At 46.5% G+C, this 13,999-nt stretch overlaps 1 pseudogene; it reads left to right on the forward strand.

Annotated features, from left to right (window-relative positions):
* The first annotated feature begins 12,258 nt into the window (after positions 1 to 12,258).
* LOC124108875 (zinc finger and BTB domain-containing protein 14-like) lies at positions 12,259 to 13,406 on the forward strand (annotated as a pseudogene).
* Positions 13,407 to 13,999: the final 593 nt, after the last annotated feature.

The raw sequence follows: 13,999 nt of genomic DNA on the forward strand, positions 1-13,999 counted from the left end.
TGAAACTGTGTTCAGATACATAGGAATTAAAACAAAAAACCAAATTTGCAGAATAAAATGTAGTAAATTTTGAAATAAAGCTATAAGATTAGAAAAATAATAGATGATAAACTTAATTGAGAAAAGTCTATAATCTCAAATATTTTAAAATTTTGCCAATCAGAAGGATGGAGATTAGGTTGCTCATGAAGGGTATAACCCATCACCCCAGAGGCACATGGTGTCAACATTGACATTGGTAGTCAGAAACATGGTAGTTGGGTTACTCATGAAAGGCATAGCCAGTTAACCATCACCTGCGTTCCACTATGTGGCACTGATGTTGGGCACTATGAATGGGAGACAGTCCCCAAATCCAGCAAGGGGTTGTATGTACCTCATCCATCATCATGGATAACATTGTGTGATTTATCACCCAAATGGACACTTGTGGGGATAAAAAGGGAAATAATTATAACACAGTAGCACAGGTTCAAACCAGGATTATTCTAGTCAAAGTGGTGAAGCCAGATTCAAAGATAGGTAGTGTAGTTAGGTAAATCGGGTCTAATATCAAATAAAATAAAGAAAATGGAGACCATTATTGAGAATAGAGTCTAGGAAAGCAGAGCAGCACTTGGGGGAAATTGAAATGTTAATGTCCCCAAGGCCCAGAACCCATCCTAAGGAACTGTTGATGAAGCAGCTCCCAGCAAACAGGGGAGTGCTAATCAGAAGCCGCCCCAGGCCCTTCCTGCCCAGATGACTCCTCCAGCCCACCTCTCCCACCTGTTGGGCCTTCCCACCTGCATTCTATCACTGCAAGATAAAGGGAAACAAAAGACAGGAGTGTGGGAAGACTAAGAGAAGACCTTAGCTATAACAGAGGGAAGACCTCCCCCTTCCACGGATTCCCCCTTTGGGTCCCCTTCTTCCTCCGGGGAGAAGGCTTTCTGCTGTCCTTTAATAAAGCTTCTACTTTCCACCCTACACTTGCCTCGGCGTGCTCCTCTGGTGTCATACTCAGCATTCGGGGAAGCAAGGACTTGTCACCGGTCAACAGCGGGAACAGTGGGACCCAAGGTTATCCACCATCGTCCCTAGATTCCTCAGGCTGTGGACTTCCTAGAGACAGGGGTCTTCCCAGACACATAAGAATGGTTCTTCTGCCTACGGTAAAAACTAAAGCATCCCCTAGCTAGAATCTCATGCTGACATTCCTCCTCAGGAAGAATGAAGAAATACAGCTCAGAACAACTAAAAGTTAGCATTAATGATTCTCTACACTAAGTAATATAAATCAACATGAAGAAATGTTATTAGTGAAATGGGAAAGTTTGTACGTTTCTAGCAATGCTCATGTTTTGAAAAGCAATCTAGCACTGTATAAAGCTAAACTGCTTACTAATTATGTACAAGAGACACTACTCAAAGTAAAGCTTTCAGAAAGACCTGAGGACAAAAATACATAAATTTCCTGCCAACTTATAAGTCATCCATACATAAACTTAGCAAACATTCTTCGGACCTAAAAATGTTACAAATCAAAAGAACTTAAGAGACATCTATAGAATATTTCATCTAACAACGGCTGAATATACTTTCTTCTCAGCAGCATGAAACTTCCAACAGAGACCATAGTTTAGGCCACAAAGCAACACTTACCAAGTACAAAAAATTTGATAAACTTTCTTGCATCTTATTAGATCAAAATGGAATAAAATTAGAAATCAACACCAAAAAACCCCTACAGAAACTATATAAACACATGGAGATTGAACAATACTCTTTTGAATGATGAATGGGTAATAGACTAAATCAGAGGAGAAGTTAAAAAATTCTTAGAATCAAACAAGAATAGTAATACAACATGCCATGATCTCTGGGACACTGTGCAGGCAGCTCTGCAAGGAAAGTTTATAGCTATGAGTGCCTACATAGGAAAACCAGAAAGGTCTCACCTGAATGATCTAACGATGTATCTGGAGGCCCTTGAAAAAAGAAGAAACCAATTCTAAAACCATATTTGGAAGGAAGTAATTATGAAGGAAGGAAATACTTAAAATCAGAGCTGAAATCAATAAAATTGAGAATAAAAGATACAAAGGATCAATGAAATAAAGAGTTGGTTCTTTGAAAAGATAAACAAGATATTCCCTTAGCCAAACTAACCAAAAGAAAAAGAGAGAAGACCCAAATTAATAAAATTAGAGATGAAAAAGGAGAAATCGGCATAGACATCAGAGAAATCCAGTGGGTCATGGCTATTTTGAAAACTTACACTCTGATGAATTGGAAAACAGGAGAAATGAATACATTTCTAGACATCAATGCTCAGCCTCATGTCCTGATCTGCTCCTCAAAGGAAACCCCACAGATCACCTTGCAGTGTGATTCTGCTGAGAGAATGTATTTGGCATGGACCTCCAAATTCATCCTCTTTTGTATCCAATTCAGAGATTTCTTTAAGTATGTGGAGTTGTCAACATTTGATATTCCTTCAGATGCCTTTGCTACCTTTAAGGATCTAAGTTGCTTAGGGACTCACTAAATTGCTGAGGCTGGCATTGAACCTGTGATTCTCCTGCCTCGGCTTCCTGAGCCACTGAGATGAAGAGACATGCACCACCATGCCTGGCTAATAATTATAATTATAAAAATAAACTTTAATAGGATACAAATCAACTCAAAATGGATCAAAGGCCTAGAAATCAGACAAGAAGCTACAAAACCCCTAGAAGAAAGTATAGGAACAACATATTAGCATATACCACAGTCAACGACTTTCTCAGTAGGACCTCTAAAGCTCAGGAAATAATGCCAAGTGTTAATAAATGGGAGAATGAAGAAAATCTTTGCTAGCTACTTTTCTGGCAGAGCATTAATATCTGGAATATATAAAGAAGGTAACCCCCCACAATTGCCCAATTAATTAATGAGCAAATAAATTAAACATACTTCTCAAAGGAAGAAATACAAATGGCCAACAAATATTGAAAAAATGTTTAGTATCCTTATCAATCAGGGAAATGCAAATCAAAACTACACTGAAATTTCATCTCACACCAGTCAGAATGGCAGCCATCAAGAATATAAACAATAATAAATGCTGGAGACGATGTGGAGAAAAGGATCACTTTTACACTGTTGGTGGGGTTGTAAATTGATACAACTACTATGGAAATCATTGTGGAGTTTCCTCAAAAGACTAGGAATGGAACTATCATATGACCTACCTGTACCTCACCTTGGTGTTTATCCTGAAGAATTAGAGTCGTCATACTACAGTGATACATGCACACCCATGTTTATAACAGCACAGTTCACAATAGCCAACCTATGGAACCAGCTTGGATGTCTGTCAATGGATGAATGGATAAAGAACATGTGATATATATACACAATGGATTGTAATTTAGCCATAAAAAATAAAATTATATGTCATTTGCGGGAAAATGGGTGGAACTTCAGACATTATTTTAAGTAAAATAAGACAAACTCAAAAGGCCAAGGGTCCTGTGTTTTTTCTAATATTTGGAAGTTAGAGGGTAAAAGGAAAAGAAAGTTTGGGGGAATGTCATGAAAATAGAAAGGAGATCATAGAATAGAGGAAAGTGACTGGGGTGAGGTAGGTGAGGAGGGAAAGGGGAAATGGGAATGATATTGGCCAAATTATATTGTTATATTGTATGCATGGACGAATACGTAACAACTCCACAACTAAAATGCACCAACTAAAAATGTGGAAAAAAAAGTCAAACCACTTAGGTAATTTGAGACATACACATTTGGATACTGCATATACAAAAATACTTAAAAGAAAATTCCAGAAGAAAGTAAGCATAATTTGTCACATTGCATTAAAACTATAGTATCCAGTGGTAAAGACTTGCTAAGCAAGTTACTGCTGTAGGAACAACTGTCCTGTACCAGAATCGTTTCAAGCCCTCACCAAGCCCTTTGCTCTGCTTCCCTCTCATCCGCTCCATGTGGATCGATTTCAGAACCTCCAAGATTCACAGACTGTCGGACTCTGTGTTTTAAAGGCTTGTGGGAAGCCATCCTGACACGTGACTGGGCGGCTCCCGTTAAGGGTCTGAGGCTTCTGGCTGTGTCGGAATTTTCCCGGCCCTTTCCTGATGAGAGAACCCGTCCGTGTGGGGGGGGTGACTGACCACTGACCCCGGGGGCCCAATCACTGACCCTGACCTTGGAGTGCAGTCCCCCCTCAACCTTCATTGGATGGAATTCTCCCCTGAATTTCTTGTTCCCCAATAAAAGTCTACTCCCTGGCGTGTTCACTCTCTCTCTCTCCTGCTAGCCCTGAGTAATCCTTGCTGCCCTGCTGGGCGGTTAGAGGTCGGAGCCAGAGAGGGAGCCGTCTGGGACCTGGCCATAGAAATAAGGTAACTGAGTCTGTGTGTTTTATTTCGATCTCTTCTAGCTAACTTTATGCCAAGAACCTCATTAATGAAACCATTGCGCTGGCCGCATGGTGGAAAGGCTAACACACAAAGTGATCGGAGAAGTCCTCTTGTACACTAGGAGACTATTCATGTAATAAATGTCCTGTTTGCTTTAGGTGATTTTATGGAACCACTTTGCCCCAACTGCATTCAACATAAGTGTTCAGTGATTCCTGTTTTTCCCCTAAGCCCTTTCTCAGCCCTGTACAAGTTCTGATCTGGGATTTTTTGGGGGTTCTTTTGTTCCTTCTTCCAGAACATGGCACGACTCCGGTCAGGTCAGCATGCCCCCAAGGAGAAGAGCCTTCTTTGTGGTTCACTTAGCATTAGCTGATTGCTTCGGTTTTTTGGGTCAGCCTTGCATGTTCTGTTAATTTGGTTGATGCATCCTGAGGCAATAGAGCATTTTCAAACTTAAAAATATAAGTACAAGAGGAAAAAGAATGTGGAGAAGAGGAAGGTTCGTGTGTGGACACCACAGAAATGGCACAATTGCTTTCTGTGTGGGTGGGATTGTTGGGTGAGAAAGTTTCACTTGGGGGCTGGAAAGAGGACAAGCTTCATGAATAGTTCAGGATAGTCACCAACCCAGTCTCTTTTAAAGAACTGTTGATTCTGAGCAGTGCCCCTCCCTGTGCTCAGTGAAGCCCTCTCCTCTGAGCTTTCCACTGCAATCATCTGTGCTTCCCATCTCATTCTGGTTGAGGCTTTGAGACCTTTCAAAGAGCAGATGTGGCTCAAGGTAAAACTCCTCTGTCTCCTGTAAGTTGCAGGGACTCTCGGGTAAACTTCATTTATGAGGCTGATGTGGGCAGATTTGCTTCTGCATCTTCATAGCCTGCCAATCTGAGCCCAGATTCAGACCTGTGTCCAAGAGCTTTGCTGCACATCCCAAAATTCATCTACAGACACTTGCTACAGGCCTCCCAGGGTGCCTTGTGGGGATGAGGAACCTGAGACGGTGGTATCTCCTGTCTTGTTCTTCCTTGGGCCCACACCACCCTACCTAGTTTTAGGTTTTGCTATGCACAGATAACCGAGTGCATGAAAGTCACCCTCAGAGCATGCCTGCTGTGGTCCTTGGAGGCTGGTAGGAGAGTTCAGACAGGAGGAAATGACCAGGCAGACTATGAAATTGTTCACCTGCAATGAAATAAGAAATATTCAACCCGCTTGTCTTCCGAGTTGTACCATCTTATAGGCAGTAACTAACTGCTTGTGAAGCCTTCTCCATGATCTCAGGGAACCCCTCCATTGTATCCCAACTCTTCACAGGAGTCCATGCTAACAGAACCATGGCAACCAAGTGCTACCTGCTGCTCTGTGGCTACAGGTCTCCCACACCTATCTTCCAGGGTCAAAGAAGCTCTCACCTGTAATTTGGTTTGATGCATCCTGAGGCAATAGGATGCATCAAACCAAATTACTGACTCTATCAGTTAGCAGGTGGAGGCCCAGACCCTAGGAAACAGATTCAGAACCCTGGCAGGTGGGAGAAGATGCAAGACACAATTGGGAGAGCAGACATGCTTTATTTGGAGGTGGAACTAGCCCCTAGCCAGCCTCCAGCCCCAGCCTTCATCCACCCCATGGCTTTCCATAAGCCTTTTGTAAATACTGGCCAGACAAAGAAGGCCTACTGCCAATAGGTTACATCAGTGGGCACATGCTCAGACCTGAATTAGGGTGTTCATGACTTTGGCTACACACTAAAAACATATCCTGCCAGAAAACTTGGTGAGGGAGCCTAACTATAGCCATCTTGGGCCTGCCAGATGCCTGTGCTCTGAGCTGATGGGGAAGGAACACTACACAGACCACAGGGTGTATGCCAGAACAGCAGGAAGTTTGGAGCTTCTAGCCAAATTGAGGTAGAAGCATCTTGCTTACAGTCCAAGGAAAGGATGCTGGTCGAAGCTCTGCTCACTGTCTGCCTGGGCTGATTTGGGTGTATTTTTCCACCATTGAACTCAACATGATGTTAGCAGATGAAGTCAGGCAACTTGCCTTCTTCCACTTTTCTGCTTGAGAAGATCAGTTTCTTCCTAGAGGCAGATCTTCAGCCTGTGGATGGTGTTCCCCAATGTAGAACACTCACAATCGGCACACACTGCATACCTAGGAGTCTACCGTGTGCTGCATCCCGAGGAGTCTGCATGTTGGGAGAAGTGCATCCTAAGGATTGATTCTGCACAAGGGACTAGAGAGTGGAAGGTCTCCAGCTGGAAGAGTGTTTAAACTTTATGTTCATTTTATTGCAATCCACCAGGATCCCCTGGGGGTGCTGCACAACAAATGGACCTGTCAGACCTCAGGATGATGAGGAGGGATGGGTGCATTAGTGAGTTGTCACAGCCATCATGAGTCCCGAGCGGAGCCTGTGCCTCTGCCTCCTTTCAGTCAGCCTAAACCAGAGAAATCAACAGTGACCAACCAATGTCCTCAGAGTAAGCGCCTTACATCTTCTATGCCAAAGGCCAACCACATACAGACCAACTGTGGGTGTCCCCAGGTAAGAAACTGATGCTAGCCTAATGGGACTATCTGAAGATGCTTGAAAGCTTCCAGAACTCTAGGCCTCCCACAAAAACAGAAGGAAGAAAAGAAAGTCTTGGATCATTTAAGCACCGAGAGGCTATTCTGTGTAAGAACAGGCCCCATCAAACTGACTGTCCTCAACGTGCTCAGAGTGTGGGCCTGGCAGTGGTCATGAAAAACTCTCCCTGCCAGCCCCCAGTAGCTCCTGGGAAAGAACAGTCTCAAGACTGAAGCTTCAGCTTGCTTCAAAGATGGGAATGAGATGACAAAGAAACAAAATTCAAAACTTCATGTCAAGAGGGGTCAACTTCATAAAAACAGCAGTTCTCTGCCTCCTGCCCTTCTTGACAAGCCTCTTCACCTGTCTCTTCTCCACACCCCTCCCGTCTCTTGGACGCAGCCTCTCCTTCCTTCAGAAGCTGCTCCTTCCCCTCTGGATTCTCTCCCTCCCTTTAACACCTGTACTTTTCCCTTAGACTAGAAACTTCTGGTTTTCTCGCTCCATGTTGTCTGGACTCTAGCACACTCCCAGCCTTGCCCCAGCCCTCCCTTTTCCCCTGCTAGTCACTGACCAAGTCAAGAGGAGGCTGGCACATGCCTCTGACCTGACCCCAGCCTCAGGTCTCACACTGTACCTGGACCTCCCTGGTCCAATGACCCACAGGGGTCTCAACCTCAGCAAGTCTCACGTCTAAGACATGTCTGCTTCTCTTTGTGTTCCTCATACAGCAGGCCAGGGTGGTGTGCACCCTGTCCTTGCTGCTTCTTGGTTCCACCTCATTCCTGAAAAGCCAAATCAGCAGGCCAGGGGCGGTGGGCACCTTGTCCTCTCTGCTTCTGCTTGTACCCCCTTAATCCTGGAGAGCCTAATCCAGCAGGTCAGGGGAGGTATATAATGGAGTGACCAGCACCCCAACAGAGCAGATTCCTGCCCAGGAGGTGTGAGCCTCCTAGGAAAGCAAAAATTCTGAAATAATCAGTAAGTAATACAGAGCCAGAGATTAGATATGAAAAGACGAGCGTCTGATGGGTCTTCCAGTCCTGATAGGAGCTGGGACTGAACAATTGAAAAAAGGCTCTGATTTTTTATTTAAGGGGGAGTACATCAAAGGTAGGGATGAGGTTTCAATGGGAAGAGTCTTAGTTCGGTGCTTGCTTCTTGGTGTGGCCGAGGTCTTGCAGTAAACATGTTGATTGGCATTTGACAAACTACACACATCTCCAGGAGGCTGTCTGGCTCCAACAGGGCACTGCCATCTCGGGAGCTGAGCTAGACTTGAGCACTGAGCTAGGCAGGGCACCACATGAATCAGGAGTTTTTAAACAGTGGATTCCTCTCACCTGTGTCCTGAGCAGGCAGTGGAAATGGGGTTCCCTTTGGTGGAATGGGCTGGCTGAGAAATAAATGTGAAGAAGAATAGAATGACAAAAAACCCACAGGATACAGAAAGTAATTTCAAAAGCCGGGGCAGGATGGGCAAGCAAATCATACAAATCAAGCTTCTATACTCTGGCAAGATGGAGCTCATGCCTGCTTTATTTATATCAGTAAACATCAAAGGCCTTCTATAGCATGTTCTTCATCAAAAAAGGTTAAAGTTGAGCTGTCCAGTTCCCAAAGTGTTACGCCCATCTCCAGAGCTACTATGAGGGATCTTCCTAGCAGAGTGGAGATAAAGGTCATGTGCCTTGGGCAATCGATTGCTGTGGGAGAGTCTGCAGAGTCTGCAATGCCAAACCTAAATTCTCCCGGCTGTCATACCGAGAGAAGACCCTCATGTAATTCATGGATGGCTTCCCACAGATTCCTACTGGGAGTTCTCGATACAAGCCTTCCCTGCCTAATGGCTCCAACATTGCTCAGTTTACCCATGGTTCATAGATGGCTCCTGCCATAGATGGATACCCTCTCCTCTCTGCTTCTTCGTGGGCTCCACCTTAGTTCTGAAGAGCCTAATCCAGCAGTCCACAGGTCATGGGCACCCTCTCTTCTCTGCATTTTCTTGGTCCCACCTCTGTCCTGAAGAGCTTGATCCAGCAAGCCAGGGGTCAGGGACACCTTCTCCTCTTCACTTCTTCTCTGGGTTCTTTGTCCTGGGTGCCAACTCCCAACATACATGATTCCTCTGATCATCACCACCGTATCCATCCTTCACAAGTTTGGCCTAAATGTAGACCTAACTTAAAGTTCTCATCTTATGCCCCCAGTTTAGGACCCTTTGCAGTTGCCTCTTTAGGATTGGCTCCACAGGCCAGGTAGTGCCTGGTGCTGCCTGGCTCCTCACGGACAGCTTCCCACCAAGCACTGACCTCAGTTCCAGATCTCACTGCCATCAACGAGAGCTCCACTCTGCACCCATGCCCTTCTCTCTGCCTAGCGCACTCGCCAATATCTTTAAACCATTAGTGGTTGTATCTACTTTGAATACTTGCATTGTAGAGCAAAATCAAATATCCCATGTCCAGTTCTCACAGTGACCATGCAAGAAAGCCTCTATATCTGAGTGCAGAGGAAAAGGCTCACCTCCAAGAAGGCTGCTCAGGGAGGGAGAGAAGCAGAAATAGTATAGCTCAGCCTCAAATGATCGCACTGCTCCTCAGGTTCATCCTGCTGTTAACTGTTAGTCAATCCTCACTCTCCTTTTAAAGTTCCCATCATGCACAGTCTCTCAGGAGACTTCTGTCAGGAAAAGGGCAAGGCTCAGGCCTGGAAGCAAGGTTTGAGGATCTGGCCATTGAAAAAAAGATGCCAGGCAGGATGAGAATACTGGTTGTCCTTTATTCAGAGGTGGCCATAGCCCTTAGCCAGCCCTCTGAGCCATTTCTACAGGTCTTTTTTATAGGCAGGCCAAACAAGAAGGCACACTGCCAACAGGTTACATCAGTGGGTATACGCTCACAGGCAAATGTTCATGACCTTGAGTATATACGCTGAAGCAAGGTGTTCATGAGTACACACTGACTATAACATAACAAACTCATGGCCTCAGTCACACACTGAAAGCATAACATTGCTTGCTGGAACCCTTGGTAACAGAGCTTAACTATAGCCATTTGGGGCCTGCTTTATACCTTCCCTCCCCCATGGACTCAGCTTTTGAGATTTCTCCTGCTATGCAGTCCTCACTGGGAAATGATGATACACTAAGCCACCTGCAGTGGGTACTCCCCTGCCTGACATGCAGTGCACATCCATGCACCTGAGCTTGTGGGGACTTCATTCTCTCACTGTTCCCATCCCACAGTGAGCCACTCCAGGGCATCCAGTGTACTCTGCCCTTAGCACATCTGGCCCAATGCCTGCCGCAGTCCGGCTGCAGCAAACTAACCAGGGGGTGACGAGCAACTTGTGTACAGTGATACAGCAGGAGTGGGAGCCGTTTATTGTAGGACAGGAGGGGTATTTATACATTCCACACAGCTTATCTAATTAACATAAGCTAGAGACAGCAGTCAACCAATAAGGAATCTCCACACTCAATGGCTCCTGGCGCTACTTCACCAACCACTCCCTCTGCAAAATGCCAGGCGCCATCCTGACTTGTTTACAGACTCTAACACATGCCTATGTGCAATGAGCTGTTTTGCCCCTGGGGACTCTGGCCCAGGCCTACACTCAGTCATTTGCACTACCCTAGGTGAACCTGGCCCAGCATCTGCCTGCAACATCTGGACTTCAGTTAGCTGGACTACCCTTGGTGCCTCCTGATTCATGTGGTGCCCTGGCCCCTCTGGCTCTGTGCCCATGAGTTCCTGGCCCCATGCCCCCGTGGAGTCTCTGGGACCACCCTGGGCATTCTTGTGGTCAGCTGGACTTCAGTCAGCTAGACTATCCTGCACATCTGACCCAGCACCTATGCACAATCAGTGGATGACTGTGGGGAGCCAGCTGTGAAAAGCACATGAGAATCTTCTCTGGGCGTGTAGCCAGGGAGATTTTAGGTTTAACCTTGGGAAGTATCTGTGGCTCTCCCATGCAATAGATTGCCCAAGGCACATGACCCTCATCTTCGATTTGCTAGGAAGATCTCTCATGGTCGCTCTGGAGATGGGCATAACCCATTGGGAACTGGACAGCCCACCTTTAACCTTTTTTGGAGAAGAACATTGTATGAAAGGGCTTTGATGTCCCCCGATATAAATAAAGTAGGAGCAGTCTCCATTTTGTCAGGGTATAGAAGCTCGATCCATGTGATTGGCTTGCCCATCCTGCCTCCACTTCTTAAAATTATTTTCTGTGTCCTGTTTTTTTTTTTTTTGGCATTCTATTTTTCCTAGCTTTTATTTCTCAGCCAGCCCATTCCACCTAGGGGAACCCAATTTCCATCTCCTGCATGGGACATAAGCAATAGATGACGCTTGGTGCATCTGGCACAATGTCTACTCACCATCTCTGCTGAGATTAAAAGGGGTTTTTTGTGGGTCCTGAAAGGAAAGTGACCACAACACTCGGAGCAACCAAAAGATCTTTATTGCAGCAGTGCAACAAAGAGAAAGGAAAGAAGGAGAGAGAGAGAGAGAGAGAGAGAGAGAGAGAGAGAGAGAGAGAGAGAGAGAAGAGAAGAGATGAACAGGGAGAGAGCAAGAGCAAGAGAGAGACAGAGAGCACACGTAAGAAAGATAAAGAGCAAGAGAGAGAGCAAGAGAGAGAGAGCAAGAGAGAGAGAGCAAGAGAGAGGGGGCCTGGCAGGAGGGAGTTTTTATAGCCCAAATCTAATAGGGCCTCTGGGTCTGCAAGCTGCCTTGTTGGCCCAAGGGGGGGTTAAGTGTTCAGCCTTGAGCAGGGTTGAATGTTCAGACTTGAGGCAAACAGGTGATAAAGGACCAGATAGAGGGGGGTTTGAATGCGTGGGCTATCTTGCAGCCAACATCTGTTCAGCCTGCTCTGCACCCAACAGGTCCTGTGCCTGCACAAGGTGGTGGTGCACCCTCCCTCCCACCTACACTGCACATGCACAGGAAAGTGGTGGGTGGTGGGTGGGGGTGTTCACAGCTGGCTAGACATTCTGTGCTTGTACAGGAGGAAGGCTGCTACCATCAGGGTCTCCACCTTCTCCCCAAACTAAAAAAAAATAAAAAATGAAAGCCACTATCATCCATGTGCTCGCAGCCCGCATCCATTTCATCCTGGGCTGTGTGCTTAAGAATGCCCAGGGAACCCACAGAGAGTGTCTGTGACTGTGTCATGCTGCAGGTCTGGTGTGCCCTTGGTCAGAGTTATTCTGAGCTGAAGAGTTTGGTATTTAAGGCATTAAAATAGTTGCCTGAGTTGTTCATGGAGCTTTTCATAAGCATGTCTGAAACCATTAGATATAACGATGATGATCATGAACTCTGTTTCTGAAAACACTAAATGAGCAAGGGCTGGAAGGAGAATTTTGTGATATTGCTATTTTGGTTGAAGATGTGAAATTCAGAGCACACAGATGTGTGCTTGCCTCCTGCAACACTACTTTAGAAAGCTTTCCAAGAAGCTTGAAGTAGATAGCTCCTCCATAATAAAGAGAGATTTTCTTCATTCTGATATATTTGAACTACATACACACAGCAAAGATTTCTGTGAAAAAGGAAGATATTAACTTAATATCATGTCATCAATTCAAATTATTGGTATCAAATTTTTGGATAAACTCTGTTCTCAGATATGAAATATGTGTAGTACCAATGAAAATAAAGGCCAACCAAAGAGTAAATATTGCCTCAAAATAAATCACCCCATTGGAGGTATTGCTGACCCTCAGGATGATTACATGTAAGAAATCAAGGATCAGGATGACAGTCCCACAGCACAGTAGAACTCCCCCTCCCCATTCAGGAGGACGGCAAGTCACCTGCAGCTATGCTCAGGGTTCAGGAAGCAATTTTGAGAGAGCTGGGGATTGAGGAAGTTTGAGAAGAAAATTGATATGGCCAGAAAACAGAATCCATGGAGACTCCAGAGTCCAAAGATCTGGGGTCCCAGACCCCTCGAACTGTAACATGTAATGATGGAAGGAGTGAGGTGAAAGAGGGGTGGACGACTGCCACCAGGGGCATGAGTCTGAGTATTTGCTCTATGGTCACCATCAGGAGCAGACTGCCTTCAAACATCGGTGAGACATTTTATGATGAAGGTAGGTTGAGGGAGCGTGAGACTCTCCACACAGCAGGCAGGCCACTTGTCTGTGAAATGTGCATAGAAGGGCTCATCACACAGACCCATCTGAAAGAACATCTAAAAGTCCACACAGGGTATAAGCCCTACAGTTGCGAGGTGTGTGGAAAATCGTTCATTCAAGCCTCAGACTTAAGAAGCATGAGAGAGTTCACAGTAATGAAAGACTCTTCACGTGCCACGGATGTGACAAAGCCTCCAAACACAAGTCTCGCCCTCAGGACCATGAAAGGAGACTCAGGGGGCATCAGCCAAGGCATCTGGTCTGAAGAGACAGGAAAACAGTGTGAGGAAGCAGGCTACCCCTCCATCCAGAGCCAGCCCAACAGTGGCAGCCGGCCGCCTGGCAATAGAGCAGCACTGGGAACAGCAGCCAATAGCCAGGGGAGGTGGGTGGTTCAGGAGCACCCCGCCTGGGAAGGCAGGGGAGGCGGGTGGTTCAGGAGCACCCCACCTGGGAAGGCAGGGGTGGTGGGTGGTTCAGGAGCACCCCGCCTGGGAAGGCAGGGGAGGTGGGTGGTTCAGGAGCACCCCGCCTGGGAAGGCAGGGGAGGCGGGTGGTTCAGGAGCACCCCTCCTGGGAAGCCAGGGGTGGTGGGTGGTTCAGGAGCACCCCGCCTGGGAAGCCAGGGGAGGCGGGTGGTTCAGGAGCACCCCACCTGGGAAGGCAGGGGAGGCGGGTGGGACAGGAGCACCCCGCCTGGGAAGCCAGGGGTGGCGGGTGGGACAGGAACACCCCGCCTGGGAAGCCAGGAGAGGCGGGTGGGACAGGAGCACCCCGCCTGGGAAGGCAGGGGTGGTGGGTGGTTCAGGAGCACCCCGCCTGGGAAGCCAGGAGAGGCGGGTGGGACAGGAGCACCCC

This window comes from Marmota monax, unplaced genomic scaffold (assembly GCF_021218885.2).
Source record: "Marmota monax isolate L192 unplaced genomic scaffold, Marmota_monax_Labrador192_F-V1.1 WCK01_AAM20220418_F8-fsc00275, whole genome shotgun sequence".
In the NCBI taxonomy this organism is placed as follows: Eukaryota; Metazoa; Chordata; class Mammalia; order Rodentia; family Sciuridae; genus Marmota; species Marmota monax.